This window comes from Ceratotherium simum, chromosome 11 (assembly GCF_057802395.1).
Source record: "Ceratotherium simum simum isolate JZ-2026a chromosome 11, ASM5780239v1, whole genome shotgun sequence".
In the NCBI taxonomy this organism is placed as follows: Eukaryota; Metazoa; Chordata; class Mammalia; order Perissodactyla; family Rhinocerotidae; genus Ceratotherium; species Ceratotherium simum.
Genome location: NC_141910.1, coordinates 31,071,566 through 31,089,385, shown reverse-complemented (window position 1 = coordinate 31,089,385; position 17,820 = coordinate 31,071,566). Strand labels below are relative to the sequence as shown.

Sequence of the window (17,820 nt, the reverse complement as noted above, 5' to 3'; positions counted from 1 at the left end):
GTGGTGATCTCTAGTCTAGGATGAAAACATTTGAGAAGAGCTTTAAGCACAATACTTTTTCAAGAATACATTGAAGTAGCATGGACCAACACACTGTTTTCTGCTCCCTGTTCTGAACATTTCTTCTAGCTTACTGCTTTCATATTTTCTCCTCTAAATATTATCCCTCTTTTCTTTCTGAAATAGAATTAAAACTCCAATCTGCTGTGGAATTAGCCCCATTAACTCTTTCAATAACCTAGATCATTCTTTTACTTTGTATTCCCTCAAGATTCAGATATCCATGTAGTATTCACTCTTTCCCTTACTAATCATTGGACACTAATTCCTCCTTCAAGGTATATCTCAAGTCTGTTCCTCCTTCATGGAATTTCCCATTTATTGCAGCTCAGAGTTCTGCCTTTACAAAAATTCACAGTATTTAAAATCTACATTAATTGCTCAGCAATAAGATTATGTATTGTATATATTTTTATTATATATATTATATAAATATATCTTTAATATATATTTTATATAAGCAATAAGATGACATTATTATATATTTCACAATATCATGTATTTTTATTTAGTTTTGCGTTGAATTTCATTTTTTAATAGTTACTGTTTCATGTTTTATAGTTATTATCCTCCAGCAATGATTATGGATTCAATTCTTTGTGCTTCCCATAGGGGTAGTCAAAAAAAACAGGTGCTAATTTAATGATTTCTAATTTGTTCACAGTATGAAACCACTTTGTATGTTCTCCCATTTTACATCTAGATTGTTAATTTCTGGGGCATAAAGACATGCTATTATTTGTGCTTTTATCACCCAGAGCTCCTAAATGTCCATAAGCAGATTGGAAAAATGATTATTGACTGACTGGTAACATGGACAGATAACACAGAAAATAAAGGTGAAGAAATTGAAATTGGGAAGTTTGAAACATCGTACAGAGGGCCATTGAGAAAATATTTTATTCTGCTTAGTGATAATTATGCTCTTCTGAAAGTGGAACATCAGCCTGACTTGGAAAAACCATTTCCATTCTAATATCCATTTGTTCAGGATAAAAACAACCGATGAATGCTGTTTGTGTTCAGAGGCCCTGGTCAATGAACTCACACAGGTCAAGTTTATCCCTTTAGACAACACTGGAGACTTTCCCCCTTTGGGAAATTCTCTTTTAGCTTAAATAGCACTTTCCAGAATAAGGAAATATTAGCTACTGATGTTCTCTTAGACCTCGGGCTTCCTCCTCAGCCTTTGCAACACTCTCTAATACCTTTCTGAACATATGTTCTTCCCTTAAATTGCTCTAAATATGTTAATTTTGAAAAATGTGCATCTAAATATGGAACAGATGGACACATTGATGGTATTTTATTGGCAGGGACTTCTCAGCAGTCACCTTCCTAGTGACCCATGCTTTATCTTCTTCATCTGTTTACCTACCAGCATGTTGAAAGTGGAAAGGTTGGTCAGTTTCAGAGAAAATACAAACATATTTACTAATTTTCCTGCCCTCATATAGGCAGGTGCTATTAGGCTAGCAGTGGTGCAGAGGAGCAAATACTCCTGGCGGGGCCAGGAGGCCTGCATTCAGTCTTTGCTCCAACATTGTTAGCACTGTTACCTTGAACAAGTGATTAAATCTTACTTCATTCAATAAATGAGTCCCTCCCTGTGTCAGATATTGTGTTAGACTCTGAGGATGGGGAAATGAGCACAACATTGGCTATATTTTCACTTGTATTTTTCTCTCTATTGGGGAACCTAACTGAGTAACAGGCAATTAAATTGTCCAACTCTATTTCATTGCTTTTTTTCAATGAAATAATAAACGTGAAAGTATCTTAGTAAACTATAAAGAATTATGCAAATTTATGGTATTATCTTACTGTAGTTTATTCCATAGGCACACATTATTTTCCATATTTAGAATATCTTGGACACAAAGGCCTAAAATGTCAAAGACAAGTTCTGATTAACAAATGAATTTCTGCATGAAAGTGATGAGATAAAGACCAAAAAGAATCTCATATAAATTGTCACATTCACTAACAAGTCCCCCACCATCCACATAATTTTAGTATGAAGGGGTTCACTTTTAGTTAAGATTCTGAGCCCTGTTTACAAATGGCACAATATAAAAATCTGTGCAATGGATTTTATAATTATTCCAAATATTCTCTGCCTCTCCTTCTGAGAGGATTATACTTCACTGCCCCATTGATACTAGGTTTGGTTCTTAACTTGCTTTGGCTGATAAAATGTGAGCAGAAGTGATGTATGACACTTCTAAGCAGTTGTTTAAGAGCTGTTATACATTCTATCATCTCTTTTTTCCCTCTGCCGAAACACCGTATCACCCAGGTGAAGCAATAAACACTTTACAGATAAATTAGCAGAATTAGTAAGCGCATTGAGGAAAGTTGCTTTATAACCATCCACTATAAAATTTAATTACATTTCTAGATATCAGTAACACAAAGTAAGAAAATTAAAGTTTTGAAAAATGTTTCCAAATTCAAAAGGAAAATTTTCAACATTTCAGAATTAAACATAAGATTTTTTAAATGTTTTGTAGATGCCCTTTTAACAAATAAAAGATGTTCATTTCTCTTCTATTCCTAGTCCAACAGTTTTTTTAAATTGTGAATTGATATGGCATTTATCAAGGACTTTTCTGAATATGTTAAGATGAATTATGATTTCCTTCTTCATTCTGTTATTGTGGTAAATTACATTCATGATTGATTTTGAGATGTTAAACCAACCAGCTTAAACTTTGGAAACCTGTATGAAGAATGTACTATGACTATGCCTGTTTCATAGTGGAAGAAACTCTGCCTCTCTGAGGCAGAGAGACACCAGTGACTTGCCCAAGGTCATATAGCTGGTAAGTAGTGAAGCCAGAATTTGGACCAAAATAGCCTGGCTCTAGAGGTCCTTCACTTATCCATGGAGTTTACCACCACTTACACCTCATCAATTGTTATTGGATCATAAGAAGAAAGATGAAGTTATGTCTATAAACCAATTACAGAAAGAAATCTATTTATAAACCTGAAAGAACACATAGCAAAAGTACTACATAAATTGGAAAAACTGTGCAAGATCTGCTAAAAAGAAAAACTAATCTAATTATAGCCTTATATCCCTAGGCATCTTAGTTGACATATTTAGAAGCTAGTGAATCCTTTGGATTTGCAATATGTCAGAACGGAAAATGCTGTAAATATAAATGAATATCAAAGGCATATTATTGGCATATTAGTTATCTATTGCTGTGTAAAAATTACCCTAAAATTATGGGCTTGAAACTACAAACATTTATTGTCTAACAGTTTCTTATGGGTCAGGAATTCAGGAGCGGACTAGTCCAGGAGTTCTGGGTCAGGGTCCCTCATGGGGCTGGAGTCATCTGGAGGCTTGACTAGGACTGGAGGATCCACTTCTAAAATGGCTCACTCACACGATTGCTGACAGGAGGCCTCTATTTCTGACTACATGGGCCTCTCCATAGGGCTGCCTGAGTGTCCTCAACCAGGCAGCTGGCTTTCCCCAGAGAAACTGATTCAAGATACAGAACAACCAAGATAGAAGCCACTGTGATGTTTTTCTGCCCCAGTCTCCACACATCATAACTTCAGCTTTATTCTATTAATTAGAAGCATCGCTAACTTCAGTCTATGCTCAAGGGAGGCACCATCTCTTGAAAATGGGCGGTACCAAAGTATTTAATACATTTTAAAAGATGGACATATTTTTAAAAATGCCCAGTTGGTAAATTCTTCCTAATTCCCCATTCGTTTTTGCCATCTCAACTCATTCCCATATTGTCACTGAGAAATCTGTCTCTTCATTACTCACAGGTAAGTGAGTCAGCTGCTAAAAGCTTAATATCACTTTGTTCTCCTATTTTTTATTTGATATTTTTATGAGAATTATGAGAGAAAGTAAACTTGGATATATTGGAGACAGTACAGAACGCAGTTCATTGTTTAAACAAAGGATTGGGGTATTCATTTCTTTATTATTTCCTTCTTAGTCAAATTTTACATTTTTCTCAATTGCAATTGACAAACTACTAATTTATTTATAAAAGAAAGATCTAGTCTTTATTAACCATTGCAAATGTAAACTTTGCCCAAACTCAACTGAGCCTGAGGTAAGTTACTTGTATCAGTTGGCAAGTATTATTGTTACTTGAGAAAAATATCCATTTTCCAAACCAAAAACTATTTTTCAAAGGGATATTAGATTGGAAAAAGAGAGGAACAGCAATTTTCTGCCTGTGAAAATTACTTGTCATTGGTATGAAGAGATATGATGTCTGAACAGAAAACATTTATTTCAACATTTTCCCCAGATGGAGAAAATTTTCTTCTGTCTCGTCCTTTAAACACTTAATCCTCATAAAGAACTTTAGGCGGCTAGGAAATATTCTCTAGTCTATCTTAGACTTGTTTTAAGATATGCAGACTGTTTCGAGTTGTGGAAATTAGCTTTCTCCTGAAAGGTAATGTTGACAGTGCCTTTCCTCACTACAAATAGGCAGTTGAAATTTTCAAAGAAAGGTCAAAGCAACACATAGCCATGAACAATGTAAAAGAATGTTTCCTTAACAAATCCTAAAGTATAAATATGCCAGAAGTTTTGAGAATGGGTAAGTAAATTAAATATCTTAATATTAAATAAATCTAGTCATAATAAAAAGTGAATGGTGCTTCATGGTGAAAAAAGATGACAAAGATAAATACTCAGCGTGCTCAATTTTCATAGTTTGAATTCACATTGAACCTATTTGGTAGACAGTGTTTAGGATAGAAGCCAAAGGGAGACCAAAATCCAAGTAATTGAAGGGAAACGCCTGTCATTCTCTCCGTTTGCATACTGGCTTAAAGAAACATAATGCCTGGAGCAAAAACTATTTTTAGCTTCATTGTAGGCCAGCATAGCGTCCACAAGAGATCCCTGTTAAGAATTTTTGAAGTGGCATAGGAACATCTTAGACAGAAAAATAGATTTTTATTCTCTTCTGGAGCATCTGTACGTGTCACTGTGTTCCAGTCTCGAAAGAAATGGAACAAGATCAGCATCACATTTCTGCCTTTGCCTCTGTGTAATTAACCTCTGGAAGAGACGCTACTTTAAATATAGAAAGCTTCAGAGAAGATGCTCCTTGACCAGCACAGTATAGCAGACCTGGATTTCTAGCTACAAGTTAACCACTGTATCATAGGCCCAAAAGATAAAACCACAAGATTCACGTACATACAAGATTAGCCTTAGGTGAGATCTTTAGGCAATTTCGCGCACTGCAGCAGGTCTCAACAATGGCCCTGCTGCCGCCTAGAGCGCATTTGGTGAATCCCTCGGGGAGCTTTTGGTTATGGCAAGGTTTGGGGGAAAAGAGGGTGGAGATTCTACTGGCACTTAGTGGGCAAAGGCTAGAGATTATTTTCTTTCTGAAATTCACCAGAGAGTCCCATACAAAGAAGAACAGTAAGGCACTCCATATGGTTTTTGAACGCCCCAAACAGCCACATAAGTGAAAAACCTATTTACAATTATCAGAGCCCAGAATCTCAAGACACAAAATACCTTTTGCAAAGTTTTAATACACACTGAATTTTCTAGGATTGTAACTACATTATAAATCAAGGAAAAAATTCTACTGTTCTGTTCAGAAATATATCAAGAGTTTCACCTTGGGAAAAATTGTTCTTGACTGCAATGCTGCTCGCAGTACACAACTTATACTATACACGCAGATGTGGGTGCTATACAACACATCTGTGTCAGCGTGCACGTGTGGCTGTGGCATTCAGTGATCTGAAGGCTGATTATAGGTACAAGCAACTGGCCACCTTACAATATCTTCTGGTGTGATCCTACCTGGGTATTGAGACATCAAATAAATAATGTGCTGGTTGTTATTTTTAGTTTAAATTACTTTCCTTTTATTTATCTTTTACTTCATTACAGTTAGGGAAATACTTTTCCTTTTTTGAAATAGATTATATTATGAATAGAATTTATTTCAAGATAGTATAGGGAGGTTCAAAATACTTTTTATAAAAAAATAAGGGTGAATCAAGGAGTGAAAACCATTGATGAAGAAGAATTTGACTTCAATTCCATCTAAACCCACCTGGATTTAAATCCTGGCTCTACTGTGTATAAGTGTTATGTCCTAGGGAAATGTTCGTAACTTCACTGACCCTCGATTTCTTCCTTTGTAAAATACAGACACTACTACGGACCTTAGAAAGTTGCGGTCGAGATTAAATGAGATACTGAATGTAAAGTCCTGGCTTGAAACCGATTCTTTAAAAATAAGAAGTGGTAGGGCCACCCTGGTGGTGCAGTGGTTAAGTTCCCATGCTCTGCTTTGGTGACCCAGGGTTTCCAGGTTTGGATCCCAGGCACGGACCTAAGCACCACTTACCAAGCCATGCTATGGCAGGTGTCCCACATACAAAGTAGAGGAAAATGGGCACGATGTTAGCCCAGGGCCAATCTTCCTCAGCAAAAAGAGGAGGATTGGCAACAGATGTTAGCTCAGGGCTAATCTTCCTCACCAAAAAAATAAATAAATAAGTAAAAATAAGAAGTGGCAACCTTGACTTCGATTGTGTGTGTCCTGTGGAGGGACATAGAGAGCATTTGTCTATTTACCTCATGGTTCAGCTGAAAAAGTCAGAAAAAAAAAAAGTTACCTAAGTCTACAATTGCACAGCCACTCATCCAGTTCTCCATTACCATCTGAGAAATTCTGACTCGTTTGATCTAGATGGGGGCCGAAGCACAGGTATGTTCTAAAAATTTTTCCCAGGTAATCTAATGAGCAGTCAGATTTGAGAACCACTGCACCAGACCTGCTCAACTGGGAGGAGCAGAAAACAGTAAGCAATCTGCCGACAATAAAACATATGATCACGTGGTTGGAAATACATCCTTCTTAGAATGTAATGAAATAATATGTCTGAGAACATTTAGATCTATTGCAGTTATATGGAGGATAATAAGAAGTTATTCTTCATTCCAGCTTCTTCAAACATTTAGGTGAACAAACAAACTATCTTTTGGAATGCTCCCACAGCAACTGATACAACATACTACAGGGGATGGTGTCTGCTAGCGTCCATTCTGGTCCAGGGCTGGGTATTTATTAACTACAATTTGATTAAATTCAATCTCAATGTAATCTCTCTCTTTCTCTCTGATAAAACTCCTAAAGCAATTCCCTCCTTTTTCTTTTATCTTTGCTAAATTCAAATTAACTTATATGTTTTTAGAAACACCTTTTTTGAAAAATCTTTTCTTGTTTTTAAGAAAATAAAGCAGCTTCCTAATGTGTACAATGAAAGCAAAAAATATATATGTTCCTAAAAATATTCTTAGAGTTGATTTCTTAGCCAGCAAGGAGTAAAGCTCAACATTTCATTCCCAAATCCTTCCATCTCAAGGTACTTTAAATAACAAATATAAAAATGCTCTTCAGTTTGTGGCCAGATTGTTGCAGGAGCCCATTTCTCCCAGTCATCAGTTAAATGATAAACTCTGTCTGGTACTCAGGAAGCCGACAATGAGAAGCTAAATTTGTGCCTTCTAACAGATGTTTACAGCCAGGAGAGCACTGATGCACTTCATGCAATCTTTTTCAGAGAAAATCATGGACTTTTTTCAAGCTCTGATCCATATTCATAGACTTAGTAATTGAAACATGAAGGAAAACAACGCCAGGAAGAAAGCCCAGTCTGCGGGTAATGCTTTGTGGCACTGACCAGAGCCAGCACGGAAAGCCGAATATCAGCCGTCTGTTTTCCATTCATCAGTGAGTTGTTTTGATTTGTTTTTAATCCAAGCATATTCATTGGGATACATGGAAAAGTGAGTACATACTATAGAGGATGCCAATACATCCTGTAGAGATGGTTTAGCACAGCAGTGTCAACATTAAACTCTTTAAGAACTAAGATCACAGTTAGTAGCAAGTATTTTAAATCTGAAAAGTGGAGAAAGACAAAAGAGATTAGAAAATTCTGTGTCTATTCTATTCATAGTGTCTAAATTTTTCTAAAAGGGGAGGGAGAGTTTGCTCTGTTATCTAGCAACATCTAGGAGGTCCATAAAATGGTGCAAATCCCCAAAGCATAATTCCAGCAAAGCAATCATTTCTTTCATGGTCTGTATTTCTCCACGGAGTTCAACCCAAAATGTTCTATCAATAAAATAGCATGCAAGAAACACTATTCCACCTCTCAAGCATTAAAGTAGAACAAATATTTATGTGGTGATATGGCCTGCAAATTTTTGGCTGGTAAAATAAACCATGGAAAAATACCTACAATGAATTGATCGCAAGAATCTCTCGGGATTTAAAAGTACCTTCCACAAATTCCTTCATCAATCTCCAGAAAATCCTTAAAGACTTCTATGCTCACTTTATATAGAAGTAAACTAAAACATACAGGGGCAGGAGCTGGACTGGCATGGGTGCAGTAAAAGTTGATATGATTCTCTTAGCTTTGAGCCATGAATCTTTACAGTCCTTGAGTATCAGGCTTGAGGGACTTGGGTCTGTCTACACTGGCTGTATTTTTTATTCAAATACAATACTACTACATTTATATAAGCAACTCATGGAGACTCTAGTTAAACAGGCCTCTGATAAAGTCTCCAGAGATATGATTTATTGCTACCTGTTTTAGATAATATGGCTGTTTTTACATGTCTTCTTTCTAAATCATTCAATTTTGTGCCCTATGGGGCTATTTTGGCAGTCATTTTATGTCTCTTGGTAGAACGTGATGGAATATGAAACAAAAGGTGTAACTCAGTTTTCATGTTAATATATGCAAACTACCAGTATGTTAATTGTACTTTGCTCCCCTTGTGTAGATGCAGGAGAAAGGTCAAGAGAATGATATGGCAAAGTGGTAAGGAGATGGACTTTGAAAGCACATCTGGGTACAAAGTCAGTTTCCAGTATTGATTATCTCATGGTCCCGGGAAAGGGCCACAGAAAGATTTCTGTGCTATCTGCTCCAGATCTTTTCTAGTTCTCCAAATGAGGTTCTGTGTGAGCCACGTTTACACCAATCGCTTAAAAATAGGTGGGGAAAGCCTGTTTGTGGAATATTGCAAGCAAAGAAGAAAATGGAAACACTCATTTCCCTCATTTTCCCCACCCAACATCATATCCGTGTCCTGGCCAGGCTGGATGAGGTGTTCTTGACCCGACAGAAGACGGGTCCACCGTGAGAATCCTCCCCTTTCCTCTCCCAGGAGACCCAGTGAAGGTTGTGTCTCAGGGTCTCAAATAACAGGAAGAAGGTAGCTTCTTACTGGTTCACTTCCTCTGAAGTTGCTATTGCCAACAGTTATATCTCTTTGGCTTATTTCCTCCTGGGGCTTAGTCAGAAGACGGAGAGTAGGCTGGAAGACTAATCATTATTGGCTTATCTTCTGAATTTCATCCAGTGAGAAAACATTTGACAAATTTTGATATCAGAATGTTCTTCTTATTCAGTCTAGCTAGAATAAAGTTATCTATAAGTTATTACATATTTTCAATTAAAATATATGCTTAACCATAAATATATCAGTATTGCTTTTTTATTTTTCCAAGGGAAATAAACATAGAATTCTGTGGGGAATTCTTCTTACTGTAGACTGACGTTTGCTTTCCTCTTTCCTCATGGGCTCTCTATCCCATGGAGGAGGAAAATCACACACACACCTCTAAGAAATTCACTAGAAAGCAAGTAATCTCTCAAAGCTTCAGTTTCTTCCCCTGTGAAATGGAGAGAATAATACTGACTTCATAGGGTACTTATGAGGATTGAGTCCATGAATGTCAAGCTCTAAGTACAGTGGTGGATAGATAGCAAGTACTCAATAAATGTTAGCTTTATCATCTTCACCAGCATCACTCTGCTGGACACCTTCCTTGTGCACCTCCAGATCCGTTTCTACCCTTCTGTGTGTATCTGCTCGTTGCCCTTTGGGGCTGACCTTGCCTCTGGCTTCAGATTTAGGTCCACCACCAAGGAGCTCTGAAAGGAGATCAGAGAAAGGTTACCCTGTATCCTCCTCACACTCTGAAAAATAAACCCCTTTTGAATAATTCTAATTTGAGTGTGCCACCTCTTTCCTAATGGGACTCTAACTTATAAATTCGTTTTATATTATACATTATCATCTTCATCAGAAAGTTTAACATTATGAAGGAAAAATTGCATAACTAGCTGAATTTACAAGTTTTCACGCACATATATCATTTGCAGGATGAGTCAAACTAAGTAAAATTTAGTTCTATTCAGACTCAATTGTCACATAAGTCTAAATTTTGATTTCAGCCAAGCAAGAAATAAAGGTGCTTTAGCTGATGTTCAGGAAGGGTACAGTTTTCATAACTGTTGAAGATGAGATTTAATGTAGGCCTTTAATCTGATAAGCATTCTGCCTTAATGGCTTCTTTTCAAATGCCTAATGTGGCTATTTTCATTGTTCATTTTAAATGCTTGAAAGCAATGACAATTCATTTTCTCTGTATCTCGTTCAAAATATCAATGCTACAAACCTTCTAAATGTCTGATTTTTTATTCTTTTATTTTTTTTTAATATTTTCATTTGCTATAACATTTTTCTAAGAACATTTACCTATTGATACTATTGTCTGTATCTTATCTCACATGAAAAGAACAGTCCTGGGTAAGGAATCAAGAGACTTAATTACCAGCTCTGACTCTTTCAGTTTGTTGTCCATTGTTATACAGATGTGCTCCTTAGCTGGCTTTCTTGCCACGCTGTGCCTCAATGTTCCCATCTGTTAAAGAGGAATATTTTATGACATGTCTACCTCCTTGGACTGTTTTAAAATTAATATGAGATAATGTAGGTGAAAGTACTTTGAAATGTTACAAACGTCACGACTTCTAAAATGGAATTTCTCACATGAACCTATTCTACATTATTTTTGTGAGAAGAACAACTATATTGCTTTTTATTTAAAAGAACATTGATGTAATTTATGTATCAGAAATAATACGAAGAAGAAATTATTCGAACACATGTAACCTGACAATTTTTGTTGGACCTGCTATGTTCATCTCTAAAAAGAGTTTTGCTGGAAGTTATCCATTACAACTAAAGCTGTAGGGTGAATTTTCTTAATTCCTGTCTCTGATTTCTCATTGTTTCCAAGAAAAGAAAAAGAAGGTATAGACAGGTCAGCCTGAAAGATCAGCTGAAAGATTTTTAAAAAGTGGTAGTTCAATGGAACAAAACAAAAAATATTTTCCTCTACAATTCCTCCACCTGAATCTATAGCCAAGGGTATAGTATATTTCAAGAAGCAGAATCAGAGAAAATATCCAGAGAAAAATGTGCCCAATTTTGGCTTTGGTTGGAACGTAAGCATCAACTCACACAGAAAATAAATATGCACATTATATTTACAAGTTCACGAATACAAGCATGAACTTAACATATATTTGGATTCAAATCATCACAAATATATGCTATTGACCTCTACAAGCCTCTATTTCCTCATTCATTCAAAATAAATACATTCATTTTAGACCTACTATGTGCTAGGCACTGCTCTGAGAACTAGAAATTCTGTTAAATCTTTATCTATCTGATAAAGTAACAGACATGTGGAGAGTGCATTCTAGTGGTGGACAAGAGAAAACTAAACTAACGGAAAAGATAATTTTACATAGTGCTTAGGGCTGTGAAGAAATCAAACAGGGGTGATGTTATCAACAGTGTCTGGCTAGAGTGATTAAGACTGGGTGATCATCAAAAAAGCCTCTCTAAGGAAGTGACATTTGACTTGAGATGTGCATGATAAGACAGAGGCAACCAAAGGAAGATCTGGAGGAAGAAGATTCCAGGCAGAGAGAATAACCAAAAAAAAAAAGCACAAAAAAAAAGAATTAAATTTGGCATGGTTGGGGAAAGAAGACTAGTGTGAATAAGTGGGCAGAGCAGACTACGAGAGATGAGAAAAGCAGGCAGGGGAAAGCCCGTCAAGGACCTTGTGAACCCAGATAAGGGCTTTGCATATTCTTTTAAGCGCAAAGGTAAGCCATTAAAATGTTTTGAGATAAATGGCATCCATTCATTCATTCATTTATTCAATCAATATTTAGTTAGCACCATCAATATGCCAGGCATTAATCTAGGCTGAGAATTTTGTAACTACAGACAAAAATCCCTGTCCCTGACTTATGGAATGTCCCTCTAACTGCTGTGGAGAGGATCATCTACATCGCGACAATATTGGAAGCTGTTGGGAGCCTAGAGTAGTAATTCAGGCAAGAGATAGATGGTGGTGGTTCGACTAGGGTAGGGATTAAGGCAATAATTTTCATCTGAATCATAGGCTTCCTGTGGGCATTATATCATCTAACATTATGTTGCCATATAGTAAATGCTCAAAAAACTATAAATATTAATGTTACAGAGCAGCAGAGGGGATCATTTCAAATTTCACCGATTTTAGGGGTGAGAAACCACCATTCATTGGTTCCAAAAGAAAGGAACAGAAGCTGCAAATAACTGGCTATTTATTAACAGCAACTGGCATGGCTAAGATATGGGTAAGAATTGACAACAGGCAGTCTTCCCACATGAAGAGTGATCTCTGAGCACCATTTATTTTTCTCCAGATGAGGAAATATGATAGGGTGGAGGAATGGAAATGGATATAAAGACTGGAGTGATTCATAATTGCATCACCAAAGTGTATTAATACATTTATTGTGCACACCAAAAACATTGTACAATCAATTCCAAGTTATTGTTTAGAAAAATGAAATAGGAGTTAGGAATTTTTTTTTTTTTTGCTTTAGATCTCTTCAGTTGACAGATATACAGATATAGATACATATATGCACACATATATACACATGTATATATGTGTTGTGTGTGTGTTTATTGCTAAACCATGTCAAGTAAGTTGTGGATTCTACTCACCCACCTCCAAAATGCTTCAGCCTGGGTATCCTAAGAAAAAGGCCGTGCTCCCTACATAACTACAATAATACCATTATCAAAACAAAACAAAACATCATCACTAATATCACTAACATATAGCCATGTTAAGTTTTCCCCTCTTATCCCAAAAGTGATTTTATAGCATTTTTTTAAAAATCCAAGATCCAGTTAAATTTCCACATGGCATTTGGTGGTTAAATTTTTTTTGTCTTATGCTGATGATTATCTTTGAATAAATTATTACATTGAAGGTTGCAAAGTGCTGATCTAAAAATTGTATCATTCCTTCTATACTTATTTGCTGCTTTTTAAAAATAATTACCTTTATGTTTATTTTAAGCTATAGAAACATAGCAAAATACATTTTCCATGTCAAGAAAATAAAAAAAAATGAATACAATTGAATTTTCTATCAAACAAGGAAGATCTGTGCTGAGCATCTGTTAGTTGTGCTTTCTCAGTATACCATTTTTTCTCTTTCCATTTCAGGTAGCAGAACCTCAATTTTCTTTTAAGGGAGCCAGACAATCCTGTCCAAGTGGTTTGGGAAAGAGAGGCATTTCCCTCCCCTCAACTTCAGGATAGAAACCCATAATCTATGCCTAAAGGAATTAGAAAATTCTATTCCTTTGGATCAGAACAAGGATGGGCACATGACGCAAGTCAGATAAGACAGTATCAACTCTAGGCTTGTGTTCGAACTATTAGAAAGGAGATGTTCTCTTTCTCTGGAACTGCTATATGTAGGATAATTAAGTCCGGAAATTCATAATTACTGCATGAAAACAGTTGACCTGAAAAAGCAACAAAGGAGAGCATTTGCAAGGCAAGAGCTAGACAAAAAAAAGTTGACTGTTGAGGTCCTCAGTCAAGCCCCTGGACCCAAACACTCCTGGAGCTGGTCTACCTCTGGACCTTCAGCCAAACTAACCAGTAAATTAATTCCCTTTACGGTAAAAACCACCTTGAGTTGGGTTTCTGTCTTTTGAAACTGACTTTTCCTGGCTAATAACACACTTTTTAATCTTCATAGAGTTTGGACTAGAATAGGCCTTTGGCGCAGTCTCCTCAGTTCATAGATCAAGAAGCTAAGGTCCAGAGAAGTTCTGAAAATTGGGAGACTGCACAGCTAGTTAGTTGCAGAGCTACAAGTGAAAACCAGGTTTCTAGACTCTCTAGTGCTCTCTTCTACCCCTTGCAATTTGGCTTCAGGGTATATTCTGTGTGAACCATAAAAGCTATGCACTGACTAACTAGATTTTACTAATCTTTGTGTAAGAAAATCAAAGAAATCAGAGGACAAAAGTTTTTCTTCTGAAAATAATGGATCTAGCTTAATAATTTTTATTTGAGCTTAATAATTCCCATAATTATTGAAGTCTTTAATATCTTAGTGACAGTCAAGTTTAAAATCCTCCAACCCAGGCAAGTATAGACTACAACAGTGTCATTCATGCCACTGGATTTCCTTGTGGATGAAATCACCTTATAATAAGATGACTATTCTACTACTATTTTCTATGATTGCTTGTCTGCAAATAAATTCTGTCCTACAGGGAATTATAACTTAATGAAACTACAGTTTATTAGCTATTAACTACATAACTGATCCAGATATTTGCTGTTTTAAGGAGAAGAAAAAATAGAGTACATTTTAAAGTTTCATGTAATATTGTTTAAAAAAACATCTGTGATGATTGCTATTTTAATTCCGCAAATAGATTGTATCTCTCTTTTTTCCCTCTAGGTTACTTATTTGAAGCATAGATTTTGTGCATCCGGAAGTCATTTTCTCTTGTTAATTTTCCTAAGAACATTACCAAAAACCATAACATCCTGAAATACACATACACAATCTAGTAATCTGCAAATCCAGTATTTTTGTCAGACTCAAGAAATAACACCATTTCTTCCTAGCTGCACTAGGGAGCAATAGGAAAACAGCCATTTATTTTGTTTTGTCGTTTTCTTGAGCAGGCTACCCACAGGGTACTTAAATAGTTGATTTTCTCTTTTGCCATCTCTCTAGGTTAACAACAAAAATATATTCAGCTACCAAGAAACTAAATAGGTTATTTATGTTTCACTTGTCACATCTATATTTCCCAAATATCCCCTGAGCCAGATGTGAGGAGGAGGTAAAGCTAGGGTGGGGGATATTTCATACATATTTAATTTGTAATTCTAAAGAGATACAGTTCTTTTTTTTTTTTTCTCCTGTTAGCTCTGCTGGGCCTCCACAGTGTCAGCAGTAATGGCACCACTGTGCTTTGAATTGTTTCTGTGGAATCCCACAAGGTCAAAGGCCCAAACTGAATGACTTTAATTTTCCAGGAGGAGATTGTGGCATTGTGGCTCATCCATATAATAAAAAGTCTCCACCTTTCTGCCCACTGCCCCCTCATTCCTAAGTCACACTTCACATGCAATGTCTACATGGATGACAGGTCCCTGGAATAAGACCTGACCACTCTCCTTTATCCTAGGTTTTTTCATCATTTCTTCAAGCTGACCACCAAGAACTTCTTTATATAGCAGAAAAGTAGTATTAGAACAACTGAAGGATAATAAATTCAGCTTAATTAGATGCTTTTTGTTATATGAGTACTCAGTGAGCAATAGCTCCATGCCAGAGTTTCTTTCTTTCCCACTTTCAATACAAGCCAACTTCTCTACTTCTTATCTCAGTGCTGACCTCTCTGCTTATTTCTAGTCTCAGTTTGATATCACAATATTCAACTACAACATAGGAGAAGGAGGTATCTATTATATTCTTTCTGATGAATAATATTTTAATCGTATGTCGACGCATTAAAGAAAATGTGAACTCTGACAATGCCAACTCTACCAAACCAAAAAAGCCATTAGCTACCCACAATTAAAAAGGCATAGGGTTCCACTGATGGCAACATATTGCACTAGGCACCCTGACAATGCTCCCACTGAGAACTTAAAATGTCTTGGATAAAATATTTTTAAATCATCTTTTTAAGTGCATTTACTGGTCAACAAGAATAAAAGGATTCCTCTGAAACTAAAATCTTAGTGAAAACGGAACCCAGAGAGGTAAACAAAGAACTGAGATTGGCTTTGCTGTAGAGTCTTTGCCAAGTCCTATTGATTTTTAGCTTTCATGTTCTATAGGTGGGGCTGGAGAGGTGGAAGTGGAAAGAGACTGAGTTTAGGAACCTCCTAAAACGGAGAGTCTAACAGAAGACCCCCACACTTAACTGGTACCCTAAAACACCCATCCATGTAATGATGACCAGAAATAAATCTATGTCCCTCCTCAAGGGGAAAGCATGGAAAATACCTGTCTCAAATGTTGGCACTGGGTTTGGGTCGGGGGTAAGGGGGGACCTCCCTTGAAAATACATGACCATAGCTGGCCCTTAGGATGGTAGGTGGCAAAAAGCCTTTAATCCTAGAATTTAGTTCAAGCTGCTCCTAGGAAGGTAATACTCTAAGGTTCTTGTTAAAAGTGGTAGAAAATGCATTCTGGAGCACCAACTTTTGACCCAGGTATCAAAAGATCCCAAGCAATAAATTGGCCAGGAATATAAATACAGTCAATAATCATAAAACTCGTGAGGAAGAAGAGAAGTCAAGATGGCGGCGTAGGCAGACTCTGAACTCACCTCCTCCCGCGGACACAGCCAATTTACAACTACTCGTGGAAAAATTACCCCTGAGACAGAACTGAAAGCTGGATAAGAGGAACTCCTGCAACAAAGGACAATCCTAGTTGAGGTGGAAGAGGCAGAAACTCCCTCCTGGAGAGGAAAAACGCCGCCTTCACAAGCCGCCAGCTTCGCGACCGCCTGGGAGCAGCCCAAAGGTAGGCAGCCTCCCTGGAGGAGCAGGGCCCTGAGCCGGGGAGCACTCACATTGTGGGCATTTTGTGGACCCAGCAATATCGAGATGAGTGGCATAATATCTGACTTTGCCTGCTACTAAAACATTGGGGAGTACCCCCAGGAAAGCTGGTTCACAAAGAAATTAAAACCGGCTCTTAAAGGGCCCACGCACAAACTCACCCGTTTCAGAAAACAACCGAAAATCACCAGAAAGAAAGGTGCACAGTGCTGTGGTGAAAAGAGACTCACCTGATAGGCTCTGAGTGCATCACAGTGAGAGGTGGGACCTCTCCAGGGACTGGGACATTGGTGGCGGCCATTGTTGTGGCCTGGTGTGGGCGTGCTGACACAGACGCCATTGGAGTTCTTCCTGGGGCCTGCTAGCCCAGGGTCTGGCCCACCCACTAGAGCACCAATTTAATCCAGCTCAGCCAGGGCAGGCAGCACACCCTAGAGACTAGCCCCACCCAACAACAAGCCCTCAGGCAACTTGTAGGCCTGCATAGATTGGTGACTGGATTCTCTGCAGCCTGGCAACTGAGCTGACTTCAGTGGGGCAGGGCGTGTACAAGGAGCGGGTGGAGAGTGTGGGGCTCCCGCCGTGGAGAGACTGGGTCCACTTCAGGAGGTCGGGGCATGCACACGGGGCAGGACTGTGTTGACTGTGTGTGTGGACCTGTGGGTGGCAGGGCTTGTCAGCTGCAGAAGATATGTGCTTCTCAAAGACCCACTTAGGGGGTTTGCCCCACCTTCCAAAGCCTGAAACATTTGGGTGCTCCCATGCCTGAGGCCAGCCCCACCCAGCTGCAATCCTCAGAGAACTGACAAGAGGCCTAAAGGCTGGAGGCATATAGCAATTGTAAACCCCTGAGCCTAACAACCTGCCACGCTTGGGGCCTACTCACTTAAAAGTAATACTGCAACACAAATGTGGTATTAGAACTTGCAGCCAACTGTGCT

General features: G+C 37.7%; 1 long non-coding RNA gene across 1 annotated transcript; it reads right to left on the bottom strand.

Annotated features, from left to right (window-relative positions):
- Positions 1–9,560: 9,560 nt before the first annotated feature.
- LOC147915969 (uncharacterized) lies at positions 9,561–17,221 on the bottom strand. Its single transcript, XR_015553570.1, has 3 exons — positions 17,110–17,221; positions 10,737–10,826; positions 9,561–10,053 (listed from the first exon to the last, which is right to left on the bottom strand). It is a non-coding gene; the product is annotated as an uncharacterized LOC147915969 (long non-coding RNA).
- Positions 17,222–17,820: the final 599 nt, after the last annotated feature.